The sequence below is a fragment of the Polyodon spathula genome, chromosome 2 (genome assembly GCF_017654505.1).
Source record: "Polyodon spathula isolate WHYD16114869_AA chromosome 2, ASM1765450v1, whole genome shotgun sequence".
In the NCBI taxonomy this organism is placed as follows: Eukaryota; Metazoa; Chordata; class Actinopteri; order Acipenseriformes; family Polyodontidae; genus Polyodon; species Polyodon spathula.
In genome coordinates, this window is record NC_054535.1 from 13,966,171 (window position 1) to 13,984,928 (window position 18,758).

Below are 18,758 nucleotides of genomic sequence, written 5' to 3' on the forward strand. Positions count from 1 at the left end.
TCTTCCCGAATGTGAGAAGCAGATTCCGCTTCTTCTTAGTCTTTTGATTTCCCCTTTCTTATACCCCCCCCCCCCCCCAACCCCCCCTCCCCCCCCCCCCCTTTGTAAAACTTGCAAAAGAAACTTTCTTTGAAATAAAAATTGTATCACCCCCGAAGTGGGGGTGACGACCTTACCGAATCAAACGGTAGGGGGATTTTGCAGCCCCCACTGCTGGAAATGGCAGTAGCATTTGCATTAACAATAATATAAACAGCGGCATCAGCACTAATAACAACAGTAACAATGTGAGCATTCCTAAGCACAGCACAGTGGTGGAGAGACTGAGACAGCGGATCGAAGGCTGCAGAAGACATCATGTAAACTGCGAAAACAGGTACCAGCAAGCCCAGGCGGAACAGCTGGAGATAGAACGCAGGGAGACGGTCAGCCTCTACCAGAGAAGCTTGGAACAGAGAGCAAAAAAATCCGCTAACAATAAGCAAAACAAACATCAAGACCCGGAGTCTGCTACGACAGCAGAACAGAGAAACACCACATTGATAGCGGTAAGAAACCCTACCCCCCACCCCTTCTATGTTTTGATATGATCTGTTTTATGCAGATGTGAATAAATAAAACAGTGGTTGAAAGTTTACTCATACAACACAGTTTGAGTTTTATTTTAACACCGCACACACACACCAAGGCAAGAAACTTTCTGTGGTGGTGTAGTCCTTTTGAGGGCAATGTTGCATTGCTTTTTAAAAGGATGGAAGAAACGCACCACATATTGTTTGGAGCACTTTAATAAAACAAATTACTTGTCCCTTGAAAAAGAACTGGGCTAGTATTAAGTGGATTTTTTAATTTTTTTTTTTTTATATAGTTGGTATTGAAAAGGACTAGAAGAAAAAATTGACAGTGTACTGACAAGCATATTCAAATTGAATTTGCTTTCATAAAGTAGCATTATTAATGCTCTGTGTGATAATGCGGCGGTCGTGCACAACATAACCTAATTGTGTAGGATGTTTTAACTAAGGTACCCTCAGTGCGTTTAATAAAATACAACAGCGACTTGAACTTTCAGCAACAGCCACGTTAACCTCATACTTGTTTTATTTGATTAACTTGTAGCAGAGCGCACTCGTACGCATATGTTGGCGATTTTGAAGTTCTTACTTCCCTATACCAACCTCAAGTACTGTTTTCAGATAGTTACTTTCTACTTTTGCATGCTGCCAAGTTGAATGGTGGCATCATTTTGACAACAGAGAAGTGTTTTAGAAAACAATCGTGTCAGCTCTCGCTCTCGTTGTGGTAGTGTTACATTGTCAACCGAGTTACAAAACAGCCCCTGCTTTATGCAGGGCTGCCAGTCCATGGTTTCGGACTGTGCGATTTGTAAAGATTTGAAAAACATGTACCTGTCTTTTGAAACAGGAAACGCTACTGTAAGCTAACCGAGACCACGAAGTGCAAAATACCTTTTTTTGTTTGTTTTTGTTACCGTGACACAGTTGGTGTTCCCTCATAATCTCTGACTTTTGATACTGCTAGGTAGCCTATCTTACCAAGCTGAGAGAGAAAGGTTTGGTGACTGTCTCCGAAGTGTAAAGGGGGGTATGCCAGGTAAATGATTAACCCTACAGTTACAGTTCATCACAGATAACTACTGTAACATTGATTAAATGCATTTTTTTCACTATGCTATATTTTTCGTTTTTTTTTAAATACTTAGTGTTTGTAGGTTTACTGTTAATTGTCAAACTATATAACCCATCGTCGTCAAAGCCGTTATACTTTTTAATTAAAATAGATTAAATCAACGTTGTATGTAAATATTACTGAGAAGCCACTCGAGCTGGACGACGAGACTGCTGTCTCTGTACCAATGCTCTGTGCGTCTGAATCATGTATTCTAGCCGTGTCACTTATATCAGCCTGCTGATGACTGTTTCCCTTCCCGAAGACTAGAGACTCGGCCCATGTTTGCGAACCTTCCAGTGTACCATGATCCTGAAATAAGATTTGCTTAAGTGGTAGGAAACGTCTAGGGTTGCTTCTGTATTTTTAGTTTGTTAAATAAGATATTTTAGACTAAACATAAGTGTTAGCCTTTACTCCCTTTTTTCATTTGTCAAGTACAAGTTGTGTAAACGGTAATTTACTCATTTATGGGGTTGTTGCAGCGCAAAAGATGTCTCACCTGTGACTGAGTTTACGGTTTATTAAGCTATCTAAAACTGGCTAAATTATTAATTTTTAACCATTTATAGGAAAGTCCTTAAGGAATTATTAATCCTGTGTGTATATGCATTAGCCTAGGATTATTCATTTGAGGTTTTTGAAAAACGGACAGTAATAAAGTGGGCAGTGTCCCTTTAAAAGCCATTTAAGAGGTAGCGATTGTAATAGAAAGAGACCTCCCTCTGGGTTATGTGGACATAGGCTGAACCGCCCATTAGCTGGTTGGCAACAAACACCATAGATTCAACAGGATTACCACTTAAAGGTATACTGCCCTTTTACAGGGTTGCTTGCCAGTAAGACCCTCCACAAGGAGGATAAAGGGGTTACGTTATACAACTGGCATAATGAAAATTAAGTATCTGTAATACATCCTGTGGAATGAGGATCAATTCCCATTGATTTAACTTCATTTAACCTCACCTTTGCTGCTTGTGTATTATTAGATAATGGTTCTCAACAGTCCAGAAATGTATTAAACATTTTGCAAGTGACCTTCAAGAAAATATTTAAATCTCATGAGCTATTGTATAAAATCATATTGGAATAGAAATTATCCGGAGTGTGTTTATCACAAAGTTAACATTAATTCCTTTTGTTTTTTGTACTTCATCAAACGAAGCAGTGCTGTTATTACAGTACTTCCAATTATGACAAATACCCATGCATAGACAGACACACACAGCATACTGTTAACAATCTAGTATACGTTGCACAATTTAATCGCAAAGGCATTTGATATTCAAAAGCTATTTTAATAAGTAGTGCTATATTCATTGGGTTAACTTGATATTGTCTTTTGTTAGACTCCCCCAGCAAACTATGACGATTGTCTGTTTCAGTGTTCAAGCTCTGTGGATCTGTATACATTGATTTTGCTAACATGTCTTCATAGAACCGACCAAGAATTAATTTAAAAAAACAAAACAAAACAAAAAACAAAAAAAAAAACAGGGTCAACAGTTGCATAAACAGCTACTTGCCTTGTAGGTGAATTCATTGTTTCAGATGTCTGTGTTCCACATTCTGTTGTGCGTTTATCATTGGGTTTTATACACTAAATGAAAACTCCTGCAGTGTTTTATGTACAGTAACACATGCTTCTGTTTAAATGTAAAATCCTTGTCACAAGGAACAGTCTCAAAAGTGGAGAGTAGACCTCCGATTTACCTGCAAGTGAATTTAGATGTGGTTCCAAGTCCTAGTACTGTTCTGGACCCCCTATCTCGTTAAAATATGTTTTACCCTCACAGCGGACACTAGATTCAAGCATGGTATTACTCAGTCATCATGGTGTATATACACTGATTTTGAGAGTGGCATAAACTGCACTGCAAAAGATACTTTAACACAGAAACAGTGTAGGAAGAGCATTGCTAGCCTCTATTCGGTTCTACTTGATTAATCACAACTGGATTATCCAGTACGTATGTTGCAGTGTTACAGCAAAGCCTTGCTCAATACAGTCTCTGCTATCTGAAACACTTGACAAACAAAACTAAGTTTGTGTCAGCTGGTCAGGAGTTCTAATAAGCGACTGTCCATCGTACTTTTCTTCATTGAAAATAGATGTGCTGTCTTTTTTAATAAATGTGTATGAATAATCATTTAAGAATTCACATAGAGTGTTTGTATGGTAAGCTATTAGAATCACATGCAATCTGATTGCATAGAATCCATATTGAATTAAAGTGCCAGTAACTCGATGAGGGTTAACTTGATTTGAAAAAGTGTATTTGTCTTGCTAGAGGACCACTCTCCCCACATATGAAAAAATAACCTTTTGGTTAATAAAGTTGATAATAATATTAATTGGTTATCTCTACCTCCTTTTTGGAGCTTCTAGTTTTAAAAATGTTCTTACACTATTATGTATTGACTTCTGAAAGGTCAAGGCCAGTAAAAAGACAGCCATTTATTATTTATTTTTTAATACTTAAAAGAAGCATAAAACTAGAGGTCTGACAGTCGTCGTATCTAGATAACTGCACTCATTTCATGGGTTGTACATCTTACAGTAGTTTGGAATTTCACACTAAACCTTCAACTAAATGGTGTATTTCAACAGGTCCTGTTAGTAATCATACACAGACCATAATTAAAGCACTATTGCCCCAATGGGAGATGCTTCTTTTAAAGAGGTGTGTTAGAAATCAAGTGTGTTACATGACCGGTGAGTGAAGTCCCACATACGCAGGCTTCATAACTTTGTTTAGCATGAATGCAATGAATCGTGCAATCACAGAGCTCTTGGTATCACATTGTTACTATTGCCTGGGATGAGTGCCCAGTTGCTATAATTAACTTGCTAGCTGGCATTCACATACCTGCCAGTGACGTCATGTAAGTGGAGAGTATGGTGTGTGTGTGCAGCTGCATTTTAAATTTTTTGTCTTGTGTGTGTTCTGCAGTGTGTCGGGGAGCATCAGCTGTGATTTTCAATATTGTTTTGTCCTTGCAATATTAACTTTTCACTGCTTCTGCCAATTCATGTATGGGTCTACCTTATGTAAAGGCTAGGCATTAGGTTTTATCTTCCTCTGCTAAATCACCTTTATAGCTTTTTTTTTTTTCTTTGGCACTGGATAACCCATAAATAAGTAGATTTAAAAAAAAAAAAAAAAAAAAGTATTTCTAAATTTATTTTGGTTGGAGCGTCAGTACCTTTCGGCTAAAAGGTGCCGCTGTGGAGCTTCAAGCTGGCTCATACAAAAGATTTGTAGTTGTTAGAACTGTAATTAAGTGGTTTGCAGTCAACAGGTCCAATAGATAGGGTACATGTTTAGTATTAATTCATTGGCCTTGTGTTCCAAAATCTTTTTTCTATCTAAAACTTGCATTAGCCTGTCAGTTGATTTTGTCTGTACTTTTTTTAAACTTCACACAGGGAGTTACAACTTTTTATTTATCCCTGACTTCCAGAGAATATTCCTATGTGCACTTTGAATGTGAAGAGTCCAGTCTAGCATTCTCAGAAAGGGTTGACATTAGAGGTTTTCACTGGTCCAAATTAATCAACCCGACCCTACCACAAGCTGACAATTATTTACCCGACCCGACCCGATTCTAAAATTCTTGTTAGCAGACCTGGATCCGACCTGGCCTGATAAAACAGTGGAACACTTTTCTTTTCCTCAGTTAAAGCAATGTTTTTTTTTTCTAGTCAAGCTGGAAATCTGGCTGAACTACAGACTGTTTATTCCACATGAACCTACACAGATGACTGTAAAATTAAATCTGTAATATGTTTGTGTAAAAGACAGGAATCATTTGTTTTGTCACCTCACCTGAGCTCCTGCTCATGCTGCATACTGCTTTTAAGAAGACGCAATATTTATACAAGTAAAACATATGACTGAAAACTTTACTATCTACATCAACTTAATTTTCATTGCAATTAACAATTTATTACATTCTACCTTTTATCTCATTATGTTATCTGATGAAGTGCTTTATTTTAACTCTAAGTTGCATTAATGCTTTAGACAGCGAACTAGTAAAACTAAAATACTAACTTTTAACAGTTTGGGAGGGGGTTATTTCATTTTGCAATAACCAGTGTTCAAGATTCAAAGCAATTCCTTCTGAAAGTGTGAAATATGCTGTGTTAAATTTGGTCACATAAGCATTTAATTTGAATGACAATGTAATTGCTGTCTAACTCGATTTTAAAACACAATCTACAGTTCTCTTAAAAGGAGGATTTATTCTTTAAATCAGCATGGGGGTGAGGGCAAAAGAAGTAAAGTCGCTGCCCCTAATTTGTGCTCCCATTTGAAATATTGAGGCATCGCATTGAGGAGCGGCAAGCATCTTTTGTGTGTGAATGGCACATTGAATCAAAACAGAGTGGACACAGTCTAGGTGAAAATAATTGTTTCTGTGGCGTTGGAACATGCTGGCAGTTCCTTAGATGTCTCTCAACAAGGATTGCTGTTCGTATGATATGCCCAAAGAGGAGCTTTAGTTAGTCATATCCTCCGTTTTGACTGATGTAAAATATTTTCTTTTTTTTATTGTTTTTTTTTTCCTGAAAACTGGAGACATGTTTGAGAACCATATTGGGCAAGGATAATAAATGTTAATGTAAATTAATTCCTCTACTACTTCTCCTGCCACGTAGATATGCCATTCTTGTTAAGTTTCTGTGTATTGTGAAACGCACGTGACAGAATGGGCTTGCAGTTAAGTCACTTTAGCAGTATAGTAGATGCAGTTTTATTCTATACATTTTTTTCTTTACATTTCTATACACCTTTGTTCTCATAGCTTTTTAACATGGGGACAATTTGGTGTATCGAATGGTAATAATGCGTCTGATGTTAATTCACCTTCTTAGCTAACGTCTCTCTTTTCCGCAAGGTATCAATGGCAGCCTGTAATTTTGTTTTAGCAGATTACTTAGTAGAAATGACAGTATAATCTACATTGTTGACGTCTCACTTGGTAAACTGCTCTGTGTGAAGAGAAAATACTAAATCCGTTTCCTCAAGTTTTGTGTGCGGTAATAAAAAAAGTATTCATTGGCTCCTGTGCTGGAAGTGCAAAGAGGATTCCTCAGTGTGTGAGAGAGAGAGAAAGACTTTGCTTTTTTTCTTAGTCACCTGGCTTCACAACATGCCTTGCCACCAACTCTCCTGTTCTTGAATAATTCAATGTATTCTTTTAGGTGATAGGTCTAGCTTTAAGTTCTGACTCTTATGGGTTTGCCAATTCACACAGTAAACCGTGATATTTTTCTTGACAATGATTTATGGATGCAGTGACCCCTGTATTGACACACTGTTTTTTTATTTTATTTATTTGTTGTTTAAGTACAATTTAGTCCACCAATATGAATACGAGCATGCATTAAATTTGTGTCTGCACTCATAATTAGAGAATATTATTTATTGGCTTGTATTGTAGCTAAGGTGACCAGACATCACATTTTGGATGGGACAGTCCCACTTTTGGAACTCTGGTCTCGGTGTCACCACAACCTTTCTTGGGACGCTCATTTCGTCCGTCCCCCCAAGCATCGTCGCACCGGTAACAGAATATTGTATTTTCATGTGTTACTACCAATTATATTTAACTTATTACAGTACACTGACACTTGATGTGACTAAAGGGAAGCTTGAACGACCAGTAGCATTAAAAAGCAGCTGTACAGCGCCGTGCAAATCTGGAGAATTACTGAACAGTCAAAGTTCATATTTGCAACCAATCACGGAGAATTGCAGGTGGGTTTATCCACTGACTGTTGCTAAAATGAACTGGAGGCTATCCTCACCTGAATCTTCACTCTTGCTGCCTGAAGAGGTTAGACTACTGTAGTCTAACAATAAGACTCATACAGGTACCATTGTATTGAGTTGGAACTATACTCTTCATCCGTGATATTTTTATATGTGCAGACGACTTTGCTTTCGTCTGTAGTTATAGGCGACAATTGCAGAAATCAGCGCTGTCATGTCACATTATCTTCTAACTTATGAAAACTTTTCTGCATTTTACATAGGCTATTGTGTATGCTTGTATTAAGGAAGATTAAGGAAAAGTATTCCTTTAGTAAGTAAAGTAGTGATAACATTTCATTTGATCAGAAATGGAATCCAATTCACTCTCATTATACCTTGCTCAGCATATACCGTTGACTCAAAAAATACTCCAGCCAAGATCAACAAAGAAATTAGCGTTCATAAAATACATAGTTATCTAATTTAGATTGCCAGAAGATACTTTCTCATGATCATTGATAGGTACTGAAAAATGGAGTAGACAGGAAATTTCATAAAGTTTAACAGGTTCCTTTTGTTTTAAGTGATGCAATCAGCAAGATGGAAAGTGGAAATCAAAGAGGGAAGATGCAGTTTCTTAGGCAGAAAAGGGACTGGATTTGCAGCAGAAATCAGCAATAAAATAGAATCTCGGAATTTTATATTTTTGAATTGTTATTGTGTAATGTAATAACTATACTTGTTGTGTAGAAATGAAATTACAAAGGCAGTCATTTATTCACAAAAGTTTTGAAAGTAAAAGATTACACTCTGATTATCACCACGTGTCTCTGCATTCACTTTCAATGCGATATTAGATCAAACAAAAATGAAAATAAAAACCATACAGCTTTCCATGCTGTCCCAGTCTATGGATGGAAAAATCTGGTCACTTAACTCTAGCAGCCTCACCTACCATTCACTGTATGAAGGTTTTTTTTTTTTTTTTGGTTATTAGAGTTGTCAAAGATGTTCTATATAGACAAGATAGTCAACTCCGCCTTTCCTTCTGCCCCTGTCGAAGTGGTGCATGGTGGTAAGTGGTAAACTGTTTTTTTTAGGGTTAGGTGCATTGGTGCCTGTAACACAAAAATGCTGACTTTCCCTTTTAAAGTCATGCCAATATTTATGAATATGCTGTGACGTTGGTTTGTAGGGGTGGAAAAACGCATATCACATGATTTAATAAACTGAAGTGCGAGAAGGATGGTAACAAATATAATAAAAATAACAATTTAATACAAATGCTTATAAGCGCAGATAGGTGCTGTATTAAAAGCAGCAGAATATGGTAACCCCAGTTTCATGCAACAGTTGTAACGGTGACCAAATGTGTTTGAGTGTTTTTGTAAACATTAAGTATTTAATATTGTAAATAGCAGAACAAACTCACTGCAATTTAAACTTGTTTTTACTGAAAAATAAACAGTAACATGTAGTAAGAGCTGTCTGTTGCATGCTGTCTGATCAGGACCTCACTGACACTGAGCATGGGAGCAGCAGCTGTCCATTTCCCATGTTACACTGCACAATTACCAGTTCGCACAATCTATTTAAACATGTACAAAATATGTATTTTAAAGAATAAACAGGAAACAAAAGCAAAACAGGCCATGAAGCTTATTTGACCAAAAGTGATTTACCATTGTTGTTGCAAACACTTGCACAAGCAAATGAGGCACTTGTGTGATTTTTATGTTTACTGTATCGTGATACGTATGTTGTCGTGAATACCCTGCCCTATTCATATCACTGTACAGGGCGGTGCAAGTCGTGTCGCCCGATGCCTGGGACAACAAGATTTGCCATTATACTTTGCCCAATGGACAAGTGTTTTTTATTTATTTATTTATTTTTCCTATGTTTGGTCTGTTGCTAGAAAGACAGTCCGATTACATTTCTAGAGAGCCGCGTAGGTTTCTGAAAAATGAATTGCGGAAGTCTTTAAAAATCTGGTGTTTAGCAGTTACAAAACTGAAAATGTCAAGAAAAATCTGAATTCCACAAAACAGTGGTAATAGTTGGCAATTATTTTGTATCTGTGATGGAACAAACTAAAACACCTGTACATCAGGAGTTGAATTCAGCTTATAGAGAACAAACTGGCGTGTTCCAAACTGCACTGAAAGGAACGCATGCTTAATGTATGTTATAAATTGTTTTTAAATTTGTTGAAGTCACAGGGAACGTTTTGTGTATCTTGAATTTAGTGACCCAGTCAAACTATAAGGTTAGATCGCCCCTGTTAATCACTGATTGATTGTGTTCACTGTTAAGTAAAGCCCAAATCCTTTAAGTTATAGTATACTTTTTTGTGTGTTTTGGGCGACGGGGAAGGGGCAAATAGATTTAAGTAGATTAAGTAGAATAAGTAGATTTTTCTGGCCTTTTGTTCCATGGACAAGAAGATTTTTTCAAAAATTGTACATCCCAGACTATACTGATTAGATGCTTGATTTCTGACTACTGTATATTACTGCATGTTTTATATCGGATATAGAAAACACATACAAAAAATGACATCAATCATGAATGTGGTTTTACAATTTTAATATTATAATAACCCACCCCTAGTAGGTTTAAGAGCATTTTAATTTTCCTCAGTGATGACATTCCTGTTAGCCGCTGGGTATTCCTAGCAGCCTTTGCCAGCATTAAAAAAATCGGACAAATTGATAATGGTTCCTATTCTGTGCTGACTAGAACAGCATTTATAGGAGATAAGAATAAGAAAGGAGATGGGCCTACTTTTACAACACCGACCTGTATTGTTGCTTCTGAAAATAGATAAGACTTGTGCGGCTAGGAGCATATGAATTGTAAATGGGGGGGGGGGGGGATGTTCCCATTTGAAAACCAAATTGGAATTAAGTCTGGAAGACAAAATTGCAGTATTGACTAATGTGGCGTGAATTCTTTTCGAAGTGATGACACAACCTGTTTATGTGGCTTGATATTTAATTGAGCATTCTCCGTGCTTTCTTCATCTGATAGTTTATCTGTGTCAATGACCTGTAAGTGGGCAGCAGCTGAATGCCTGAACAATCAGCATTGCCGGGTTGGCTTTTACTGCAAGAGCTAGGCCGAAAAGTTGGCAGCTTGAACATTAAGCAAATAGGGGCATAAAGAAGGGACAGGACAGGGAAAATAACCCTCATTAACAGTGACATGGTGACGTAGTTTCTACGTTCATTGACTAGGCATAGAGCATGAACAGATCTGATGTTAAACACACTGGCTAATGACTTAGGGATGCAGTTAGGGATGCTTTAACGAACGACAGGTTTTTCTGAAAGTTGCCATTATCAGTGAAGGCATGAACCCAAATGTTTGTCTACTTCAGTTTCTGAACTGCAGCTGAAAAGAATTTGGACAGATTTGAATGATTTGTTCAATATCTCACCACGATGTTTGGTAAGATGTTCCATGTAGAAGTTGTTTGAAAGCAGAAGGCCGCTGATGGTTTTACTTGCAGGTGCTGTTGACTCAATCTGGACTTTTCCTGTGGCCTTTCTATTGCCAGTGCTTTTGAGATAAATGTGTAGCTGCTGTTCATTATTTATGTCCGTATCCAGTTCATATACAGCTTAAGCTTGTTCTTAACTTCTAACTTTCAATAAACAATGTTAAACCAGGCACCTCAACTGGCCCAGCATCTTCACAGGCATTAATATTTGGCACAGGGTCACTTGGCTGAGGTAACCACGTTACTGGAATTAACAAAGGCAGGTCCTGCCTGCCAAAAGCCCCAGGGGTGGTATGTTCAGACAATCCTTGGCCATCAGGAAAAAAAACATACAGGTGTGGAATGGGGAATTTTCATAACCCAGTATTACATTTCTAATGTTATTTATTGAGCTAGAAATATAATTTGAATGGCTTTGCCAAGCATTGGTGTCACACAATACTGAAGTTTTAAAAAAAGGACCAAAAAAAAAAGAACGCTTTTTTATTGCACAGTTCATCCTAAAAGGTGCTGGATTGGCAGCACTAGAGACCTGTCGTCTGATATCCACAGAGCAGGATTTATGCATTACAATGTAAACTTTACCACTTCCCCCCCTGAGACTAGGCCTCACGCCTGTCCACCACACTCCAGGGCAAAGGGAACAGACATTACACAAAAGCATTAAACTGGACCAAACAATTGTGTTCTACTTGTTGACCCAGACTCAGGCCTCCTAACCCACAGGGCCTTCTGACCAGGCCTCAGGGATCATCATGGTCTGTGTGGGTGTTCTGATGAAACTTGTAAAATATAGACAAATGTTTATGGACCTGGAATACTGAATTAGGCAGCCCTGAATGTTTCTCCTTTAGCTTGTCCATTGATGTTGATTTGGTTATTTTAATTGATGGCTGGTTGCCACAGTGAAATTTAACAACCGCTAACGAAATTAAAGAGGGTGGCTGTACCAATTAAAATCCATTTCTTTTGACAGTATGGGGGGAAAAAAAATATTCAGCACTCTGCAATTACAATTTCGATTTCATGCTTTCCAGGAGGTTCAAAGGCCTCCTTAATATGCCAAGTATGGCATATTTTAAAGTAAATGAGCTTTTCAGACAAAAGAGACACAATAGCTGCAGAATGAATCTGCTACAGTATGCCCAAAAAGTGGCACTTCTCTGTAAGCTGGAACAAGAATTGGTTATAGGTAATAGGTACAGTATCATGGACGATCAATCAGAATGCCCAAGCTTTCGATGTCAGTCGGTTTGGTACAGCTATCTTTCCCAAGTTATTTAAGACTGGTCTTGGGTTGACATAGCTCGAGACAATGAAGGATGTCTGCAGGTAAAGATGTTTTGCTAAACAGTTTGTTCTGTAATTGGCTGTCAGGAATCACCAAGGTTAATTTGTCCATACAATTTAGCTACACTAAGAGTGAGTCTCGTAATTGGAAAAATCGATTTTCCAGCATATTTCTACAGCTGTGGCTAGCAGTACAACACATTTAGCCAATGTGTGCCCGTGTTTGTGGTCGACAAATGGAGGCTGCCAGCTTAAACACTTAGTAAGTCAACGTTTAAATGCTAATGCCAGTGTGGTGGCATCTGTTGTTCCTTGCAGTCTTCTCAATTAAATCAAATGAGAAAATGTTTAAAAATAGATGAACTAGTCATTCCCGCACACATTTTCACCGTAGCACAACAGAGGACAAATCCGGAGCGGCCTGTGCCGAGCGGAGTGATATTTACTTTGCAGATGTGAAAAAAATCCCCACTTTAAAGCAGTGATGAGTCAGCTGCCTTCAAAAGAGTTCAGTGATGACAGCAGTATAACCATGTACATTAGGAACATGATCCCATAGAGATGTTTTTGGAAGCAAATGTGAATCTTGGTTCTAATGTGTTACGGTATGGTGAAAATAAATATGAAAGATAAACCAAATTGGAACTGCAGCTGCCATTTCTAAGAAAACAAGCTAATTAGGAGTTGGGTTCTAATGGAATTTGGGTTGGCTATTTTGTAAAGTTGTGAGTAGTGTAGGCTGCTTTTGTACTGGGTGTCTACATTTTACATCAGTTTGATTGTCAGTTATGTAGTTAAGACAAGCTGTGAAAATAAAGTAGAAAATAAATATGTGCATAATCCTGGGGAACCATAGTGTTCAGTTCACTGAATGGAACTAAATATTCTAAATGTCACCTCAACTAACTAAGCAGTGTAAAGCATCAGTCACTCAGGATCATATCTAGGGGTGAAGAACTTGTATGTATGTGCTTGTGTTAGCAGTAGGCAGGGGCTTTCATCTGGATACAGTGTGTTCATGGACTTGATTAACTCCTTGAAAATGTTTACACTTCCGCAAAAGCAATCACTGATTTGGTAATTGTAGGTTTTACTGTGACGTGTTTTCAGTTAGTATGTTTGCGATGAGGACGAAATACATAACCAAAAGCTCTGTATTTGTACAGCTATGGCCAAAAGTTTTGCATTCCATAGAATTAACTAATTTTGCTTCATAAAGTCAAATGAAACATGCAGAATGATGTTATGCTAATATATTGAATTACATGTCGCTTTGTAGTTTTCCCATGTACTGGAATTATATGTGACATTTTGAAATCTAACCTATAATACTGTACTACTATTATGGCTTCCAGTAGACTTTTGCAATATAATTAAGTTTCTTTGATTACATGATGTTATATATATATATATATATATATATATATATATATATATATATATAATTATATTATATACATATATTCAATTTTACTACAAAAAAAAAATTAAAACAGGGTTAGATTTTTAAGATCCATCTAAAAACTTATGGAAATTGTCTCGTCAGATTAACTAGATTTAGTCTATCAGGTCATGTATCGTAAGGTCACTTCCAGTACATAGTCAGTTTGAACCCGTGGCTCTTGTTGCGCTTGTTTTACTTAGTTTAATGAGACACAGCTGAGCCTGTTATCTATACACTGTGGCTAATAAAGCTTGTAGGAAAACCTGGAATGGGAGAAACTGCTATGCGATTAGATTTATTTCCATCCCTGATTTATTTTGTATATTGTAACAGTTTCTTCAGAAGGCATGATGGTGAAGCAGATAGACAGTTTCTGGGTGAACTGCATAAACTCCAACCAAGTAAATGTCTCCAGTGGTCCAGCTTGTTCAAGACCTTTTTTTTTTTTTTTTTTTTAATCAAGCATTAGGAAATATTTATTTGAAAACTAACACTTTAAAATAAACCCTAATACATCAGCCCATAAATCAGTGACATTCATTAGTTTTTTCAATTGAACAGTTTGTTTTAACATTTCCTAGATTATGAATCTGGCAACATTAACAGAATACATTTAAACACAATGTTTGCTTGGGTATTCTTCCCAGTGCTACCATATCATACTATATACAGTATATCACTACTATATATCACTTCCTGCAGTTTTTGTGTAATCTGCTGGGCACTCAGTTTCTTCCTGGGTCAAGTAAAGTGACCTTCAGATGTATTTTTCATGTAACGATAAATATGACAATTAATTTATTTACAACTTTAGGCAAATTCCGTTTCACTGGGTGAAATTCTCTTCCTTCCTAGTCAGATTGAATGAACAAGAGAATCTCATTAGTTTCCTTTGGTAATTGGCTTCACAGCTAGCCCTGGTTGCTGCAGCTTCAGTCCACACCTAACATTGAGCATATGCCATGAAATTTTTATGTATGTTCCCTGCATTGCTAGGCCGCATCAATAACTATTAGGTACTCCAGTTCAGTAATTGCTTCTCGCTAAGTGAGCAGCAGAAAGGGCCAAAGAAAACCTCATCATTTGATAATATTACACACAATAGCAAAATAACGGGGGGGACCTTTGAATCTAAATACATCATGAGAGGGAATCATTATTCACTTGTTACAGTACTATAGAAAGTGAGCTCTGAAGCTTTTCTCTGGCTGGTTGTTGTGGGTTTTGCAAAGTGAAGTGCAGGAAGTGAGCATGGACCTCGGGTTGTTAGTTGAGATGGAGTGTTACTACACTGTGGTCAAGCTTTTTGTGGACTCTGAGTAGTACATAATACTTCCTTTCTGGTAAATAAGATGGGTTTTCCATTTAAGAAGCAAACGCTGTGCTGGTGATCAGTAACTGCAAGTGCTTTATTAAGTTTGTATTTTTATTTTATTTTTTGTCTTTCCTTGTGATATGTTGTGCTGTTATTTTTAGTCAAGTTTTTAAGAAAAACAGCAAAGTTATTGTGCATTTCATTACTTTGTACATCAATGCGCTTTATACATTACTCAGGAAATCTAAAGTACTTGCTCTATGTGGATATGCGTAGGACACAATTATATTACTTACCACTTCCTTGCTTTGAGAATAAACTACGGGCAACAGTGAAGACTGGACAAATATTTTGAGCTGCCATAGTTTTTTTTTTTTTTTTTTTTATTATAAATGGTCAGTGTTTCAACTGATTTAAGCAAAAAAAATAGGACGTATGTTTCAATATATTCCTAATGGGAACCCTCTAACTTATTGTATTTTCTGTGGTTTAAATGCATACAGTAGTCTGTTTAGGGTTCAAACAAGACATTGGTAGCCAGTTATTGAGGCTGTTTGCCACTGGACCTCTACCCTGACTGAACCTGAATTGCAATTTGTGATTAAATCAACCTCAGGAAAGCACTTGGTCACATTTTGGAGTTTTAAATTGCCATCTTTTTATATTGCTTTTTTAAATATTAAAAAAAAAAAAAAAAATTGTTGTATTGCTTCCAAACCCTAGAATGTGAGACCTGTGTAAGGAATGGCAATTCAGTCTAGAATCTAAACCCTTTATTTTTATGCTGCCTCCAACCTGTTGAACTTCTCTGCTGCTGAAATGGCTCGATTTGCATGTATTGTGCAAGCTAGATCCCTTCCACTGTAATGCGCAGTGCTGGAAAGGCAATTGCTTCCCAAGAAGCAGTGCAAGCAGGCAGATTGAAAGTGATGGATACCTTTGACATCCTTATGCATGATGCAAGGAGTCGCAGACTGTATTGATTAAATCTGCCAGGCATAAACTGGCTCGGGCAGCTGCCTTTGGGTTTATTGGGGAGGTTAAAGATTGTTTTTAAGTTGTGAATAGAAGCAGAAAAGAGGACTTGTTCCTACAGTTTCATAAAAATAATAAGGGGGGCACCTTATTGTTTGTGTTATATTACATGAAAAAATAAGTTGTAGTAGATTCAGTTTGATAAACTATTGGTAATCTAAACTGCTATTAGTGTATTGATATATGTTTAAAATATAATTAGAAGAAGCTCAAATACAGCTTTTTCCCTTTACCTTTTTATGATGTTAATTGCAAGTTCTTAATTGGTAAAATACTATGTTTTGTTATTTGTATTTTGTGACAAGTCAGAGTTTCGTGCTTTGGCTAGGAGCTCAGGAGCTGCTCTTCTTTCTAGTTGTCTGCCATGGATCAGCCAAAATTTCTTTTACAGTATATTAGTAAGCGCCAGCACCATCTAGTGCACAGCACTACGAAAATAACTTGCGTGTAGAACAACACTTTGATAATTGAGTTTCATATAGGCCTATAGCAGGCAACAAAACTCTAGACCACCTCTTGAACTTGGGAGAAAGCACCTTGGTACACACTTAATTCACCAGCGATCACCAGGGTTAGCACTTGATAGCACATGGTGGTGGTCATAATTAGATTCTTGATAGCAAAGAGGCAGGAAGCTTGGTGGTGGTCAGCATTAGATTCTTGATAGCAAAGATCTAGGAAGCAGCATTAGATTCTTGATAGCAAAGACCTAGGAAGCGTGGTGGTGGTCAGCATTAGATTCTTGATAGCAAAGATCTAGGAAGCATGGTGGTGGTCAGCATATAGCAATAACCTTCAGTCAAAGAGGCAGGTACCCGAGTGAACAATTAGTGATGGTCAGCAGTAGATTCTTGATAGCAAAGATCTAGGAAGCATGGTGGTGGTCAGCATTAGATTCTTGATAGCAAAGATCTAGGAAGCATGGTGGTGGTCAGCATTAGATTCTTGATAGCAAAGATCTAGGAAGCATGGTGGTGGTCAGCATTAGATTCTTGATAGCAAAGATCTAGGAAGCATGGTGGTGGTCAGCATTAGATTCTTGATAGCAAAGATCTAGGAAGCATGGTGGTGGTCAGCATTAGATTCTTGATAGCAAAGATCTAGGAAGCATGGTGGTGGTCAGCATTAGATTCTTGATAGCAAAGATCTAGGAAGCATGGTGGTGGTCAGCATTAGATTCTTGATAGCAAAGATCTAGGAAGCATGGTGGTGGTCAGCATTAGATTCTTGATAGCAAAGATCTAGGAAGCATGGTGGTGGTCAGCACTAGATTCTTGATAGCAAAGATCTAGGAAGCATGGTGGTGGTCAGCATTAGATTCTTGATAGCAAAGATCTAGGAAGCATGGTGGTGGTCAGCATTAGATTCTTGATAGCAAAGATCTAGGAAGCCTGCCACTTCCCAAGGTGCCTAACACAGATAATGCCTTAGCCAATGGGAAAGCCTTTTTAGTGATAGAGCTTGCTTTCAACATAGTGGAGAGATCTGTAATTTGACAAGCCACCTGCCACAATTGTAAATAAAACGCATCATATCGAATTGATTTTCCTATTAAATGTTGATATTGAAACCGAGAAATGTAGACATGAAACCAGGAGAAAATAGACATGTGTTAAAGATGTGTAAGGAGCCTGCTGTAGACATGAGTTCCAGTTAAAGTAAGACTCCACAATGCTGAACAACCAAGATTAATTTCCTGCACCACATGAAACAGGAGCTTTTGGTGTACAGGAGACAATTGTTTAATTTGCTAAATGTTTACATAAAATAAAATAAAATAAAAAAATACAGATAATATAAATATTTTTAAAGCTATCGTAATCCTTCAAATAAGCATTTAGAAGTAAATTACCTTACCCATACTACTGTATCAACAATTAGTACTTGGCATACATTTAATAAAATAAAAAAAAAACATTTAGTACTTCATTATGAATATTATAATATATATTATAATATTATATATATATATACTTATATTATATGATATATTTATATCTATATATATATATCTTATATATATATATGAAATGTAAAGATAACTTGAAAGTTAACAAAAAACGCTGAAGTTAACCACTCTACAATAGGTACCTTCCATTTTCACAAGCGGGCCGTATGTTTGTGAAATGAGGTGTTAAATAACGCTTTCACTTCTATTCCTTTTTACTGACTGAAGCATAAATACAGGTGACTGTGTCTTATGATATCCAGTAGAAGTGGAATAAGGGCTCACTTTTAACTCTCCTTGTTGAAATACTGCAGTGTCCTTCCACTGTTCTTCCATGAGGCTGACTTAGAAGAACTACGCGTTTTGAACTTTGTTTGAATGCAATAAATGTCCTTGTTTCTGTTGATCTGTTGCCACGATAGATGTGGGGTGGGACAGGTACTTGCATTTAGACAAAAGAGAGCGCATAGTAATGTGATGTCTAGACCACAATATCTGAGTTCCCCCAAGCGAGCAGGGACAGTGACATACAGGAGCCATTCCCAGGTCCGTTGAAGACCTCGGACATGTGAATAGAATTATCCAGACAACCTTGATTTGGTTTCCAAAGAAAGTGCAGGCTGCCGGAAAAATGAGTGATAATAAGCTTGTTGTGCTATAAAGCACAGCTGAAATGCCATGTCTTGCATTTACTATTTTATTATTTTATTATTTGGCAGATGCATTTATCAAAAGGCGACTTACTGATGTTACAGGGTTACAACGCT

The 18,758-nt window shown here is 37.2% G+C and overlaps 1 protein-coding gene across 3 annotated transcripts in view; it reads left to right on the top strand.

Moving 5' to 3' along the window:
• Nucleotides 1-196: 196 nt before the first annotated feature.
• Nucleotides 197-18,758, top strand: part of LOC121330509 (mastermind-like protein 3) — a 132,158-nt gene continuing 113,596 nt past the window's right edge. For 2 of the 3 annotated variants that reach the window (XM_041277075.1, XM_041277083.1), the window contains exon 1: nucleotides 466-548. The gene's annotated coding sequence lies outside the window, so the exon portion shown is untranslated. Of the gene's footprint in view, nucleotides 549-18,758 lie in introns of all 3 variants that reach the window. The other variant, XM_041277091.1, reaches the window with a different exon arrangement.